Here is a 13,477-nt window from a genome sequence, read left to right as displayed (position 1 = left end):
GGCCAAAGAAAACAGGCACTGGTCCCAGGTAAAACGGACCAGAAACACAGAGGCCAACTTAATTGTTGGTTTCCAGTTTCCCTCCTCCTCCACTAAAACACTTAATGATTTTTATGTGCAAAGTTATTTCCATTAATAGTTTTTCTTAACACAGTTTTCTAACCATGCTCTTTGGGAAACAAATGTAAAGAATATTAACACTATTTAGAAAGTAGGTAGTAAAATGTTTGATAATCTAACCCTGATTAATTCATTTCCTTAGTTATTTATTCATTCATTTAGACCAGTGGTCCCAATGATGATAAAAATAAAACCAACAATTTAACAATTTAGTGGTGAAATTTTTGGTTAAATTTTTTTGTATCCTTTCGGATGCATACTTAAACTTCTTTTACCAAAATGAAACTGTATTACACAGTTTTTCACCTTATTTTTGTTACATGTAATTTAATACTGTTTATTTATCCAAAGATATTTATAAATTTAGAAAAATTCACCATACTTATAGATATACTTTGTTCTTTCTAAGGTTAACATAATACTACATTGTAAGCATATATAACTGGCCTCTTAGTGTGGAATTTTTATTTTTTAAGTTTTTTTTTTTAATTAAAATACAGCGAACATACAATATTATGTTAGTTTCAGGTGTACATCATAGTTATTCAACTGGTACCCACCTATACAGTGTTAATACCATATCATTGATTTTATTCCCTGTGCTAAAGAAATGATTACCATGATAAGTCCAACAAAACTTCTGACACTATACCACACCAACACAATATTATTGATTTGGTGCCAGGGCTCTGGAGCTACTCAGCAAAAGTCTCAGAGCACACCAAGTCCAGTTGCTGCCCACATAGTGCCTGCGGCCTCCTATAGTTTTCCCAGAAAGAGTGTAATGTGGGCGAGGCTGGCTGCTCACAAGAAATTGCCTCCAGAGTTGGGGGAGGTGGGTAGGGCAGGTTCCCAGGGAGTCAGCAGCAGCAGAGCTCACCAGGCCAATCAGATTCAGATTTGGCCGTGTGGGGGGAGGGCTCAACACAGGAAAGATGGCACCTGCCTGCCAGCTGTGTGTGAGGAGGACCTCACACAGGGAAAACGGTGACTGTCCTCCAGCCCTGCCCTGAAGCCAGCCACCTCAATCTGCCCCCATGCCCCATATACCTCTGACACCTTCTGAGTCAACATCCCACTGCCTGAGCCCAGGGTGAGTGCCTGGGGGTGAGATAGTCTGTGTGTAAGCCTTTAAGAGAAATGTCATAATTTCTTGCAGCCTTCCGTCCTACCAAAATGGTCAGAATCCCTACTATTTTTCACAACCAGATGTTGTGGGGGCTCCTCTTCCCGGCACCAGTAGTCTGGGCTGGGGAGGCCAGTGTGGGATTGGGATACCTTGCTTCTCTGGAAGGAACCTCCATGGTCCATTTCACATCTCCACCCTTCCTACCAGTCTTGACATGGCTTCTTCTTTATATTCTTAGTTATAAAACTTCTGTTCAGCCAGACTTCAGATGGTTCTCCAGGTTGATTGTTGTATAATTTAGTTGTAATTTTAATGTATTCACAAAAGGAAGCAGGCATAATGTTTATCTACTCCATCATCTTGGATCTCTCCTTAAGTTTAGTGATTTTTGTTTATTACGATTTATTTTTTTCATTATTAGTCTCAAGTGTACAAAACAACATAATGATTAGACATTTACACACCTCACAAAGTTATAATCCCAACCTTATTATGCAATATTATTTTATATTAGTTCAGGTGTACAGCACAGTGGTTAGGCATTTATATAATTTATGAAGTGATCCCCCCGATAAGTCTAGTATCTATCTGACACCATACTTAGTTATTACAGCATTATTGACTATATCCCCCATTCTGTATTTTACATCCCTGTGAATATTTTGTGACCACTAATTTGTACTTTCTAATCCCTTCACCCATCTCACTTGTCCCTCCAACCCTCCACCCATCTGGCAACCATCAGTTTGTTCTCTGTATCTGTGAGTCTGTTTCTGTTTTGTTTGTTCATTTATTCTGTTCTTTAGATTCCACATATAAGTGAGATCATATGGTATTTGTCTTTCTCAGTTTGACTTATTTCATTTAGCATAATACCCTCTAGGTCCATCCATGTTGTTACAAATGGCAAGATTTCTTTTTCTTTCCTTTTTTTTTATGGCAGAGTAACACTCCATTGTATAAATGTATCATAGTTTCTTTATCCAATCATCTATTGATGGACATTTCAGTTGTTTCCATATCTTGGTTACTGTGAAGTAACCAAGTAACCAAGTGACCAGTAAACATAGGGGTGCATATGTTTTTTCAAATTAGTGTTTTGGATTTCTTTGGATAAACACCTAGGAGTGAAATTGCTGGATCACAAGGTCATTCTATGTTTAATTTTTGAGAAAACTCCATACTGTTTTCCATAATGGCTGCACCAATTTGCCATCCCACCAACAGTGTACAAGGGTTCCTTTTCTCCACATCCTCTATAATACTTGCTGTTTGTTGGTTTATTGATGATAGCCATTCCAACAGGAGTGAGGTTGTATCTCATTGTTTACTTGCATTTTTATTTGTGTTTCTCTGATAATTAATGATGTTGAACATCTTTTCATATGTCTATTGGCCATCTATATGTCTTCTTTGGAGAAATGTCTCTTTAGGTTCTCTGTCCATTTTGATTGGATTATTTGTGTTTTTGATGCTGCGTTGCATGAATGTTTTATAAAGTTGGATATTAACCACTTATCAGATGTATCTTTGGCAAACATCTTCTCCCATTCAATGGGATGTCTTTTTATTTTGTTGATGGTTTTCTTTGCTGTGAAAAAAGATTTTAGTTTCATGTAGTCCCACTTGTTTATTTTTTCTTTTGTTTCCCTTGCCCAAGGAGATATATCAGTAAAAAATATTGCTAAGGGTGATGTCTGAGAGTTTACTTCCTATATTTTCTTCTAGGAGTTTAATGGTTTGGGGTCTTGCATTTAAGTCTTTAATTGAGTTTATTCTTGCATATGGTGTAAGAAGGTGGTCCAGTTGCATTTTTTTTTGGCATGTATCTGTACAGTTTTCCCAGCACCATCTATTGAACAGATTGTCTTTAGCCCAATGTAAATTCTTGCTTTTTTTGTCATAGATTAAATGACCATATAGGCATGGATTTATTTCTAGGCTTTCTATTCTGTTCCATTGATCTACATGTCTGTTTTTATGCCAATACCATGCTGTTTTGATTATTATAGTATTGTAGTATAATTTGATATCAGGTAGTATAATAAGTCAACTTATTCATATTCATATTTTCACTTTGGAACCACTATTCTTAATCCAGTGTTCATTAAATTAACCTGGATAACAATTTTAAATGAGCTACTATCATTAATGTCTGTTAAGAGCTGAGTTTTAATGTATTATTTCCATCTGTCTTTATTACTTCAGGGAAAATTCACTTACGTTTTCACACATGAGAATTGAAAATGATAGATTTAATTTTTAAAAGAACAATTAACCACTTCAAACTGGTTGGCTGAGCTGATTTGCTTACCTAATTCCCACTGACATTCTGAAGAATATATATAAATATATATATATTTATATATATATGACATTAAGAGAAATCAGAAGAGTGACTGGGTGACTTCTGGAAGACACGATACTGGTAAATTAAACTTAGTAAATGTCAAGCCACCCAGCAGTTCACTAGCTCACCCGAGAAGTCAATGGACAGTTTTCAGAAAGATCTGACAACAATCAAGCTCCAAAGGGCAGAGAATGTATACAAGTCTAGCCTGAAGCAGGATTGATGATGAGTGAGCAAGGGAAAAGGGAGTTCTCAACCTACCCTACACACATCTTATGGATGTGCATGGAAACTGGTTCACAGGCTGGTATTCCTATCTTGCACTTGGAGCAGATGGAATGCCAGTAAGTGAACCAACAGCAAACATTGTACTTGATTGAAAAACAAAGCAAAATCAAACCTACCTGTTTACGTTAAAATCATGAAGAATGTGACATAAATGAGATGAGGCTGTACTATTGCCTACTGTTGTTCAGCACTGTTTTGAGTTTTAATCAAAAAAGAAATTGTAGGTGTTCAGAACAAGAGTGGCCCCAAGATGTGCCACTGTGGTATGCGGATTCTTTTGAGTTAAAAGCAATCAAGACCTTGTGGGCTCATCAGAGATTTCTGCCCCTCTATTAACTACCTAAATAAATCTAAATTGGAATCTTTCCCAGAATGAGTTATTACCAAAAATAATTTTTTATGACCTAAGTATATGATAGGTCAAACATCTAATTACTGAATGTATGCCCTTATTCTTCTTGTACTTTGAATTACCCTCCTCCCTTTGAAATCCAAGACCTTATCCCATTCCTTAGCTCAGATGTCAAATATACCCCATTTTACCTTTTTGTCTCTGAAACTTTCATGTATGTGGGGTCTCTGACTCTCTTATGTATGTGGAGTTTTTTTGTGTAAAAAACTAACACTGATTTTCTTCTGTTAATCTGTCTTATGTCCTTCGAATTATATTCAAACATCCAAAAGAACCAGAAGGGGGAAATTTTTCTCTCCTTCACAAAATGAAGGAAGGCAAGAAGGAAGGAAGGAAGGCAAGAAGGAATGAAGTGGAATGAAGTGGGGGAGGGAGGGAAGAGAGAGAGAGAGAGGGAGAGAGAGAGAGAGAGAGAGAGAGAGAGAGAGGGGGGAAGAAAGAAAGGAAGAAGGGAAGGAGGAAGGAGAATGAAAATTAATAGGGTACACATGTGGAAAAAGAAGAGTCAAGTTTATTATTATTTACAGGCAATAAAATCATTTACCTAGAAAATCTAAGATAATAAAATAAAGAACTGTCAATGTAGATGAGAGAGTTTAGAAAGGCACTGTATTCCTGGAGTAAAAATAGAAAATTCAGTGATACACACACACACACACACACACACACGGAGGGTGCCAAAAATCATATACACATTTTAAAAAAGGAAAAAAAACACAGCATTAAGTATAATACTCAATATATACCAATAACAAAAGATGAGTACAAGTCATGTTTGACTTCTACAAGTGGTGCTCAAAGTGGTTACCATCAGGATCCAGACACTTCTGACTATGGTGAACTACTGCTTGAGCATAGATAGCATCTCTTAAAATGTGTATACTTTTTTTGGCACCCCTCATATATATATACACATACACATAATTTTATGCAAGAAATTTATTTAAACAACAAGATGGTTGACTTGAAGGGAAAACTATCTAGGATTCATTTCTTTTACAGTAATTTATCTCTACTTTAAAACAGATCACCCTACATGTGACAGCTACGTACAAAAAAAATAATTATAAAATTGTCCTTGGTTTTACAATGATAAATGAAAAAACATTAAAATTTCCAATCAAACAAGGTATGCAAGGATTTTTATGTTGTTCTTTTTTATACTAGTATTAAGTAGTGAGAGCAAAATAACTTATAGGACTACAAAGATAAGAGCTGAAAAAGCATGCCCTAATGGAGAAAAGGGGGTATTTTCACAGAACCAGTATTATCCCCTGTCTCATCTCCGTTTGAAGTTGATCAAAACATACCACTGACTATTTAGTTTTAAAAAATGCAAATACTTGTGCACATGCATCAGTTACTAAATGTACAATAATGGAATAGGGAAGGGGAAAATAAAATAGAGAAAACTATACTGTAGTAGTCAGGATTTGGTGGGACCAAATTGCGGTATCCTAATTGAAAATATCTTCCTTGTTGGGAGGAGCAGAGTCGGGTACTAGGTTCCCTTTTTAGTAGACACCTCCTGCCTGTGGCTGGAACACATCACTTGTATCTTCATCCTCCATTTCCAACTGTGCAGGTGTGCTTGTTTCATTGACTGGCTTCCCACCAAATCAGAATCTGATTTACCTCATTGACAAATCCTGTCATTCACAACAGGCTTTCATTAATTTACTAAGTGGTGTGTGCCTCCTTATCTTAAACTGCACCACAGAACCATCCTGCCATGCCACCTTCAAATTAATATCATCATTGTTCTTAGTCTTGACTCTTTCATTGGGCTTTTTGTTGGTCGTGGCGAGTGCCAGAGTCATCTCAGCTGCCCTTCACAAGAGAGGTACCAGGTACACACCAAAAGAGCACACAAGCAGTGCCAGGAGCACATTGCTTTCCTACATTTGAGAAAAATAAAAGAAATAAAGGTAAAACTAAATAAATAAAATTGGTGATGGCTAAATAGCAAACAGATAAATGGAACAGAAAAAGACCATCGACAAAACAAAGAGGCAACAAACCAACTGAATGGGCAAAGATATTTGCAAACAGTGCCTCCGATAAGGGGCTAAAATCTAAAATACATAAGGAACTCATACAACTCAACAACAAAAAGACAAACAATCCAATTAAAAATTGGGCAGAAGACCTAAATAGACATTTGTCCAAAGAGGACATACAGATGGCTAATAGACATACAAAAAATGTTCCACATCACTAATCATCAGAGAAATGCAAATAATAACCACAACGAGACATCACCTCACGCTGGTTAGAATGACTGTCATCAACAAGACAAATAATAACAAGTGTTGGAGAGGCTGTGGAGAAAAAGGAACCCTCATACACTGTTGGTGGGAATGCAGACTGGTGCAGCTGCTATGGAAGGCAGTGTGGAGGTTCCTCAGAAAATTAAGAATAGAATTACCATATGACCCAGCAATCCCTCTCCTGGGTATTTACCAAAAAAATCTGAAAACATTTATCCATAAAGATATATGTGCTCTGATGTTCATTGCAGCTTTATTTATGGTGGCCAAGAGAAACAACCAAAGTGTCCTTCGATAGATGATTGGATAAAGAAGATGTGGTATATATGCACAATGGAATACTATTCTGCCATAAGAAAAGATGAAATAGTACCATTTAGGACAACGTGGATGGATCTTGAGATAATTATGCTAAGCGAAATATGGCAGGCAGAAAAAATCGAGAATATATGATTTCATGTTTATGTGGTAAATAAAACCGAAAACAGGAAAAGAACAAGACAAACAAATGAAGAAACAAAAACTCATAGACACACACAATAGTTTGGTGAATACCAAAGAGTAAGGGAGGAGGGTAAAGAGGGTAAAAAATAGAAGAAGGTAATGGGGGTCAAATATATGGTGATGGAAGAATTGACTCTGGGTGGTGAACATGCAATGTCATAAGTAGATGATGTATTACAGAATTGTAAACTGGGAATCCATGTAATTTTACTAACCACTGTTACCCCAATAAATTCTAATTTAAAAAAATAATAATAACATTTTGAAATAAAAAAAGAAAAAGAAGACAAGGCATTGGCCCAAATATTTGAAACAATTTGGTATAAGATAAAAGGAATTTCAAGCTAGTTTTATTTTTTGAATAATATATTGGTCTAAGTGACTAAAAATCAAGGTAGGCCACTACCTCAGAGAAACAAATTCTACATCATAGAAAAAAATCTAAAGAGTTAATGCAAATGTGTAATTATTGAAATACTGGAATAAAATATTAGTGAAGAATCCCAGGTTGAGAGAAACCTATCAGATTTTGTAACCAAAGGCAGAACCCAACAACAAACTTATAAAGAAAATAATTTTTATTAAAAAACTGCTAAACATGAAAGTGAAATTAGAAAAAATGAGACACAGAAATACACTGAAATCCAGAATTAATTGGATATTTTTAATATTGAGGCCCTTTCCATTCCAAGTGAATGAAGACTTTGTCTGGTTTTCTGCCAGTGACTGAGCAATAGAGAAGTTTTAGGAAGTCCCACTGTAGGTCTTCAGATACCTGTGTCTTAGCTTTGAAACAAATATGGTCCTGCTGTAATCTGCCCCAAATCTCTTGGTCCAGGGACAATGCAAAGCAGCTTAGGAGAATATATGATTTAGACAAACAATGATTCTGATGTGTCAGAAAGTCACAGAGAATCCAGTATGTCAGCTGTCAGAAAAAACCAGAGCATAAAGTTATTACTAGGAACTTGTGTTGTTCAGAAATTTCCAGAAGTATGTTGTTGTTCATTTATCTCTTGAAAATTAATATATGTTTCTCAGAGTTCTGGCTTTGTGAAGATCAGAACATCCAAGAGCTGGTATAGAAAACTGGTGAAAGTTAGTAGTGGTCTCTCATGTCAAAGAATTAAGGCTGAAGAAAACCTGTTAGAAATAGTTACCCAATTTTCTTTTTCATGAAATGCATCAGAAGAGCACAAGAGGAGATGGATGGTGCATGATTGGTACATTGTTGTACAGATGTATGCATATAACCCAGTACCACGCACTAACTGTGGAAGAGAAAGATGACGAAGTCCTATATTGAACAAGATGAACAATTGACATCACACGCACTGAGTCCAAAAAAATGTAAAACGATCCTTTAATTCAGATTTGAATCATATCTTCCAACCTATGTGCATTTCACAAGTGGTGGAAAATCAGAAGTAGTTTTTTCTGCCATATACAAATCATTTAAGGGCCTGAGGTTTTTCGTCTAGGGTCTAAGAACTACACAATATGGTCACTACCTTTGTCAGCAAGAAATAAGAAAATATCCTCTCTCGACCCACTGTCTCTTCTGTCCTTTGCTCTCAATTCCATATGTCCTTTGATTTCTCTGCTACCTCCCAGGTTCATGTCTCCTCTCCTCAGCATGCTCTGGTTGCATTTCACCTATTTCCAAGGACCTGGAATTATGGGTGGAGCAGTGGGGAGTATGTGGGGACCAAGAAAAGCCTCTATCTTGCGTGTCTCCTTGGAGTTATTATGCTAAATTTGTCTCTGCCTCTCCCTTTGCTTTACATTGCATTTGCAAAAGCTGACTTTGTATCCAAGATTTGCCTTATACTTGGTCCCAGAAAGAAGGGTGGATATGGGAAGCATGGTCACCAGTGGTTGCAGAAGCCTCAATCTCAGGCTCAGAGAATGAAAATCACAATTTAGTACAAAGGCTGGTCTCCCCATTGTGCACTCCCCGGGTGAGGAAAATCTTCCACATCTTGGTAAATGGCACACTTGGAAAGTAATACAGGTGCCTCATATTGTGGAAGAGGGGAGAAGAGTAGTGGGGTGTAATAAAAATTTGTGGGTCTGCAGGAAGCATGGGCAGATGTGTGCAAAAAAAAAAAAATAGTTGCAAGTTCACCTGGAGATTTTGGACCTGTGGGTTTCTGTCAGGAACTGAGGACTGAGGAAAATGTGGAGATGTATGTAAAGAACATAGCAATTTAGAGTTGATTTTCATGTAAGGCCCATGGGAGGAAAGGGAGGGTTTCATCAGCACTAGGGCCCCCATGAGAAGGCACCCATTTGGAGAGTCCACTCACTTGGGATGGTCCTACACGAAGGGAATAAAAAGATGACATGGAACCCGAGACTTGATTCACAAAATCAATTAAAGCATACCTTCCTAAAAACCCCATCTCTCCTGCTGGGGAAAGAGACCTAATCGTCTTGTTTCATCTGATTTCCATCATAAACTAACTCAGCAAAGGCTGGGGTCCTGTCAGCAATGGGCCCACTCAACCTCTTCTTTCGGACAGAGTCATGAAGGCAGTTGTGCTTTTAAATCTTCAGCTCAGGTGAGAGGCAGAGCCAGGAAAGGACAATTCTACTTCACTAGAGAGAGCTTGGAGGAGGGCCGCTGACAGTGTGGTGAAGATGAGCAGATACTCCCTTACTCTTAAAAACTCCTACTCTTGTCACATCTGAGCTGACTTGTCTGTCTTTCAGTGTCACTGATTAATTTGCTGAAAAACTGTTCCTAGTCACTGCCAAGAGAAGGCTAAGTAATATCTAACCATGAAGGATAGGTGAATAATAGCATTCATTCCCTTTGATTGTGCAAGGCTTAAAACATGCTCATAACATGAGCAGGAATCCTGTATCCTGCTTGGATACAGAAAGTTTTCTAGCACACTTTCCCCAATCCAGAGAATATGACTCATTGTCACACTTTCGGGCTGCAGGATCACAAGTCTGAGTGTGTATATGAATTGATCTCCAGTGAATCCCAAGAAATTTCTGTGTCATCTCCAAATTTCTCTGCAAGAAAGGAATGATGCAAACAGGAGATATTACAGGAGCTTCTGCTTTCTATCCCTCGTGAAACATTTTTTAAATTGTGGTAAACATAATACATTTTAAAATAACTACTAGGGAGCAAGATGGTTTCAATAAATATTTCAGATATACTTAGTAAAATATATTACCCAATTTACAGACATTTACACCAGTATATATGACTACATGTATACATTTTATATTTTAAATCTTGCTTCCACACAGATTTACATTCAAAACATATCTAATTTATAACCTTGCCACTCAGTCCATTGCATTCATCAGCCCTTAGTTGACCAATGCTACTAAAAAAACCTATTCCCATGCTGGCAGTTAATACAAGAATTGAAAATTAATTAACAAGCTAGAATAGCCACTCTTTTTTTCTTTTTTGAACCTGGGGGAAGAATAGAATAATATTTCCACATATCACAAAATCTTCTTACCTCAAGGGAAGAGAACATGTTCAAGTTATCTATTTTCTCATGATTTTTTTCCTTGTGGATCAGATCAAGATTTAAATGACCTCATCAAATAACTGGAGAGTTATAAATATTAGTCTTATTCCAGTCTGATCTAGTATAATATGGTGAATTCTCTAAAGATATGTAAAAACTCTTGTTACACATCTAGTACTGCAGGGACAAATTTATCGGTCACATACACCATAGAATACCATTTCTGCAATAGAAAGGTAAATTTATACTTAAATTCATCAAGTGATGTTGAACTAAATATAATCTTTAAAATATTCAAAGTCAAATGGTCAATTTTTTTGTATGAAGGTATCCCTTACATGAAAATTGTGCTGTACTACTTGAAATGACAAATGCTAGAATCACACTGTTGAAAATCACATCTTTACAGAAGGGAATAAACAGCACGGCTGCATTGTATCCAAATGGTTGGTGGGACCAGAGTGGACATGCGCATTCAGAACCAGGCTGACCGGTCCTGTGCCCTGGGGCTCCCTCTCTCCTGGCCCAGCAGCAAACTTCAGAGCAGCTGCAGTGCCAGCCTCTGGGGTAAGCGAGCACATACATACATCCTCAGGAAAGGCCCCTAGCGCTTACCTACAGTTTATTCCCTTTGTAGTAGCAACTATTTGTTTCTCAGACAGATGACCGTCTTTCTTACCAGACTGTCTGTCACCAACGTTGAAATATGGCTCATTTCATACTGCATTTGATGCCAAATGGCGATTTATTGCAAAAGAATTCATCCCAAATGTTTTAAATTTCAAAATAATTGTCATCATTAGCACTACAGGGCTGTTTTCTTGAATGTCAATTGGGATGATTATTTAAATGTGTGCTGTGCAATACTGGGCCCATAAAATATGTAAATTTATTTTAAATATATTTCAAATTTATGATACCTATTTAAAGATTACATTGAGCAACATAAAACTTCCTCAAATTATTCAGTGATATATAAATAATGATGAAATTCTCTAGACCACCACTAGATGGCTATAAAACCTATTAAATATAGCGTATCCCTCTTTTTTTTTTTGCTGCTCTGTTCAGGATCTTTCCAGACAGCTTTTTCATGATACAAGTACAATTATAACTAATATTTATGTAATGACTTCTATAGACGATGATCAAATTGTATCGTACTAGATGAGTGACTTTGGGCAAGTCAGTTATCCTCCCCGTGCCTCAGTTTCCTCAACAATGATATGATCAAAAGACTTTTTGGTCCTCATGCAGGACCCCATACCATGGCCTCTTGGCCTTGCTGAACACACCCAGGTTGAACCTACGACCTAAAAAGAATGACTCAGAATCCTTACCTGAGTTTTGTCTAAATTAGAATTAGGAAAGGCCAGCCAGTGCCTCCCTGGTAGTGGGAGCAGCAAGACGTAGGATGCATGTCCTGGGTAAGTAGAACAGAAAGCTGGCTTTGAGTAGAAAAAATGCAGCTGAAAGGCAGAGGAGCACAGATAAGGCCGAGATGGAGTCCTGGCAGTGTTCATAGGCCCCATCCAGCTATTCCTGGAGCCTGGGACAGCCCTGCCCTCCCAGAGGTGGATTAGTCACACTTCTTTAATCACATTTGACAACAAGGCAGCCCTCCAATAAATACCTGATTTTGCCTCAGCCAGTTTGATTTGGGTTACCATCACTTTAACCAAAGGGATTGTCACTAATCCAGGTGGTCACTCACCCCACCCATTCAGAAGTGTAGCTGAGCAGTTTAAGTCCTTACCTCATAATCTGTTCAAGTCTAACTCCCATTGTATTTCAAAATACCAAAAAAGAAAAAATGCAAAAAGAACAAAAGGCAAAGATAAGGAGAATAAATTCAGATTTGTCACCCATGAGGCCTAAGATGTATTGTGCGGGGATACACCTCCCCAGAAATGCCAAGCACGTTGCAGATGGATATTACTTCTTAGAGCATCACTTCAGGCCCCCAAGTCTGGATGGCTCAGCCCTCCCACACGTCTGCTACTGGGGATTTCAATACTTCTGGAGGGTAGGTGAGTGGTATGGTATGACTTTATTCCATTAACTTACAGAGGTCTTGATTCCTCCTTTGTAAACTAATGGGATAAATATATATTTCTCAGTTACCGTCTCGGAAGTTCAAGATGATAAATTCAAGATACTTAGGGTTCTAGTGTAACACCTCAAAGCAATAAACCAATTTTTCTCTCTCCCTGTCCCTCTCCCTCTCCCTCTTCCTGTCCCTCTTCACTTTTCTCTCTCTTGCTCTCTCTCTGTCTCAGTGTAAAAATGTAGCATCTTGACATCCATTTCTAATACGTTATCTATGAAGGCCGAGTCCTAAAATGGGGCCACTACTAAAGGGGTAGGGCCACAGAGAAACTGGGAACTTATCTACTCCTTTCATGACTATTTTAGACTGAACAGGAACATGCCCTAAATTAACTTGGAGCAGTGCAGAATCACTCCTCTGCTGATTACTATTCAGGTCAAATTACAGTTGTCGAGTATATGGAGGAGCAATATAAAACACAAGAAGTAAAACATGGTTTGGAAAACACCATCTTTTTATAACTGTAAAAATTTTGTTTTCATTCATCCTTCTCCACATCATTGCAAAAATGATACATATATACAATGGAATATTACTTGGCCATAAAAGAGAATGAAATCTTACCATTTGTGACAACACGCATGGACCAACAGAATATTATGCTAAGTGAAATACGTCCAGTAGAGCAAAACAAATATCATATGATTTTTACCTATTTGTAACCTAAAGAAAAAAATAAACGAACAAACAAAACAGAAACAGACTCATAGATACAGATAATAAATTGATAATTGCCAGATGGGAGAGGTCTATGCGAAAAATGTGACAGGATTAAAAAAAAAAAAAAACAA

At 37.4% G+C, this 13,477-nt stretch overlaps 1 pseudogene; it reads right to left on the bottom strand.

Moving 5' to 3' along the window:
- Window positions 1-5,813: 5,813 nt before the first annotated feature.
- On the bottom strand, window positions 5,814-6,119 carry LOC117020690 (small ubiquitin-related modifier 2-like; annotated as a pseudogene).
- Between the last annotated feature and the right edge of the window lie 7,358 nt (window positions 6,120-13,477).

Source organism: Rhinolophus ferrumequinum, chromosome 3 (genome assembly GCF_004115265.2).
Source record: "Rhinolophus ferrumequinum isolate MPI-CBG mRhiFer1 chromosome 3, mRhiFer1_v1.p, whole genome shotgun sequence".
Lineage (NCBI taxonomy): Eukaryota > Metazoa > Chordata > Mammalia > Chiroptera > Rhinolophidae > Rhinolophus > Rhinolophus ferrumequinum.
The sequence above is the reverse complement of the archived record's forward strand: the minus strand, read 5'-3'. Positions and strand labels throughout refer to the sequence as shown.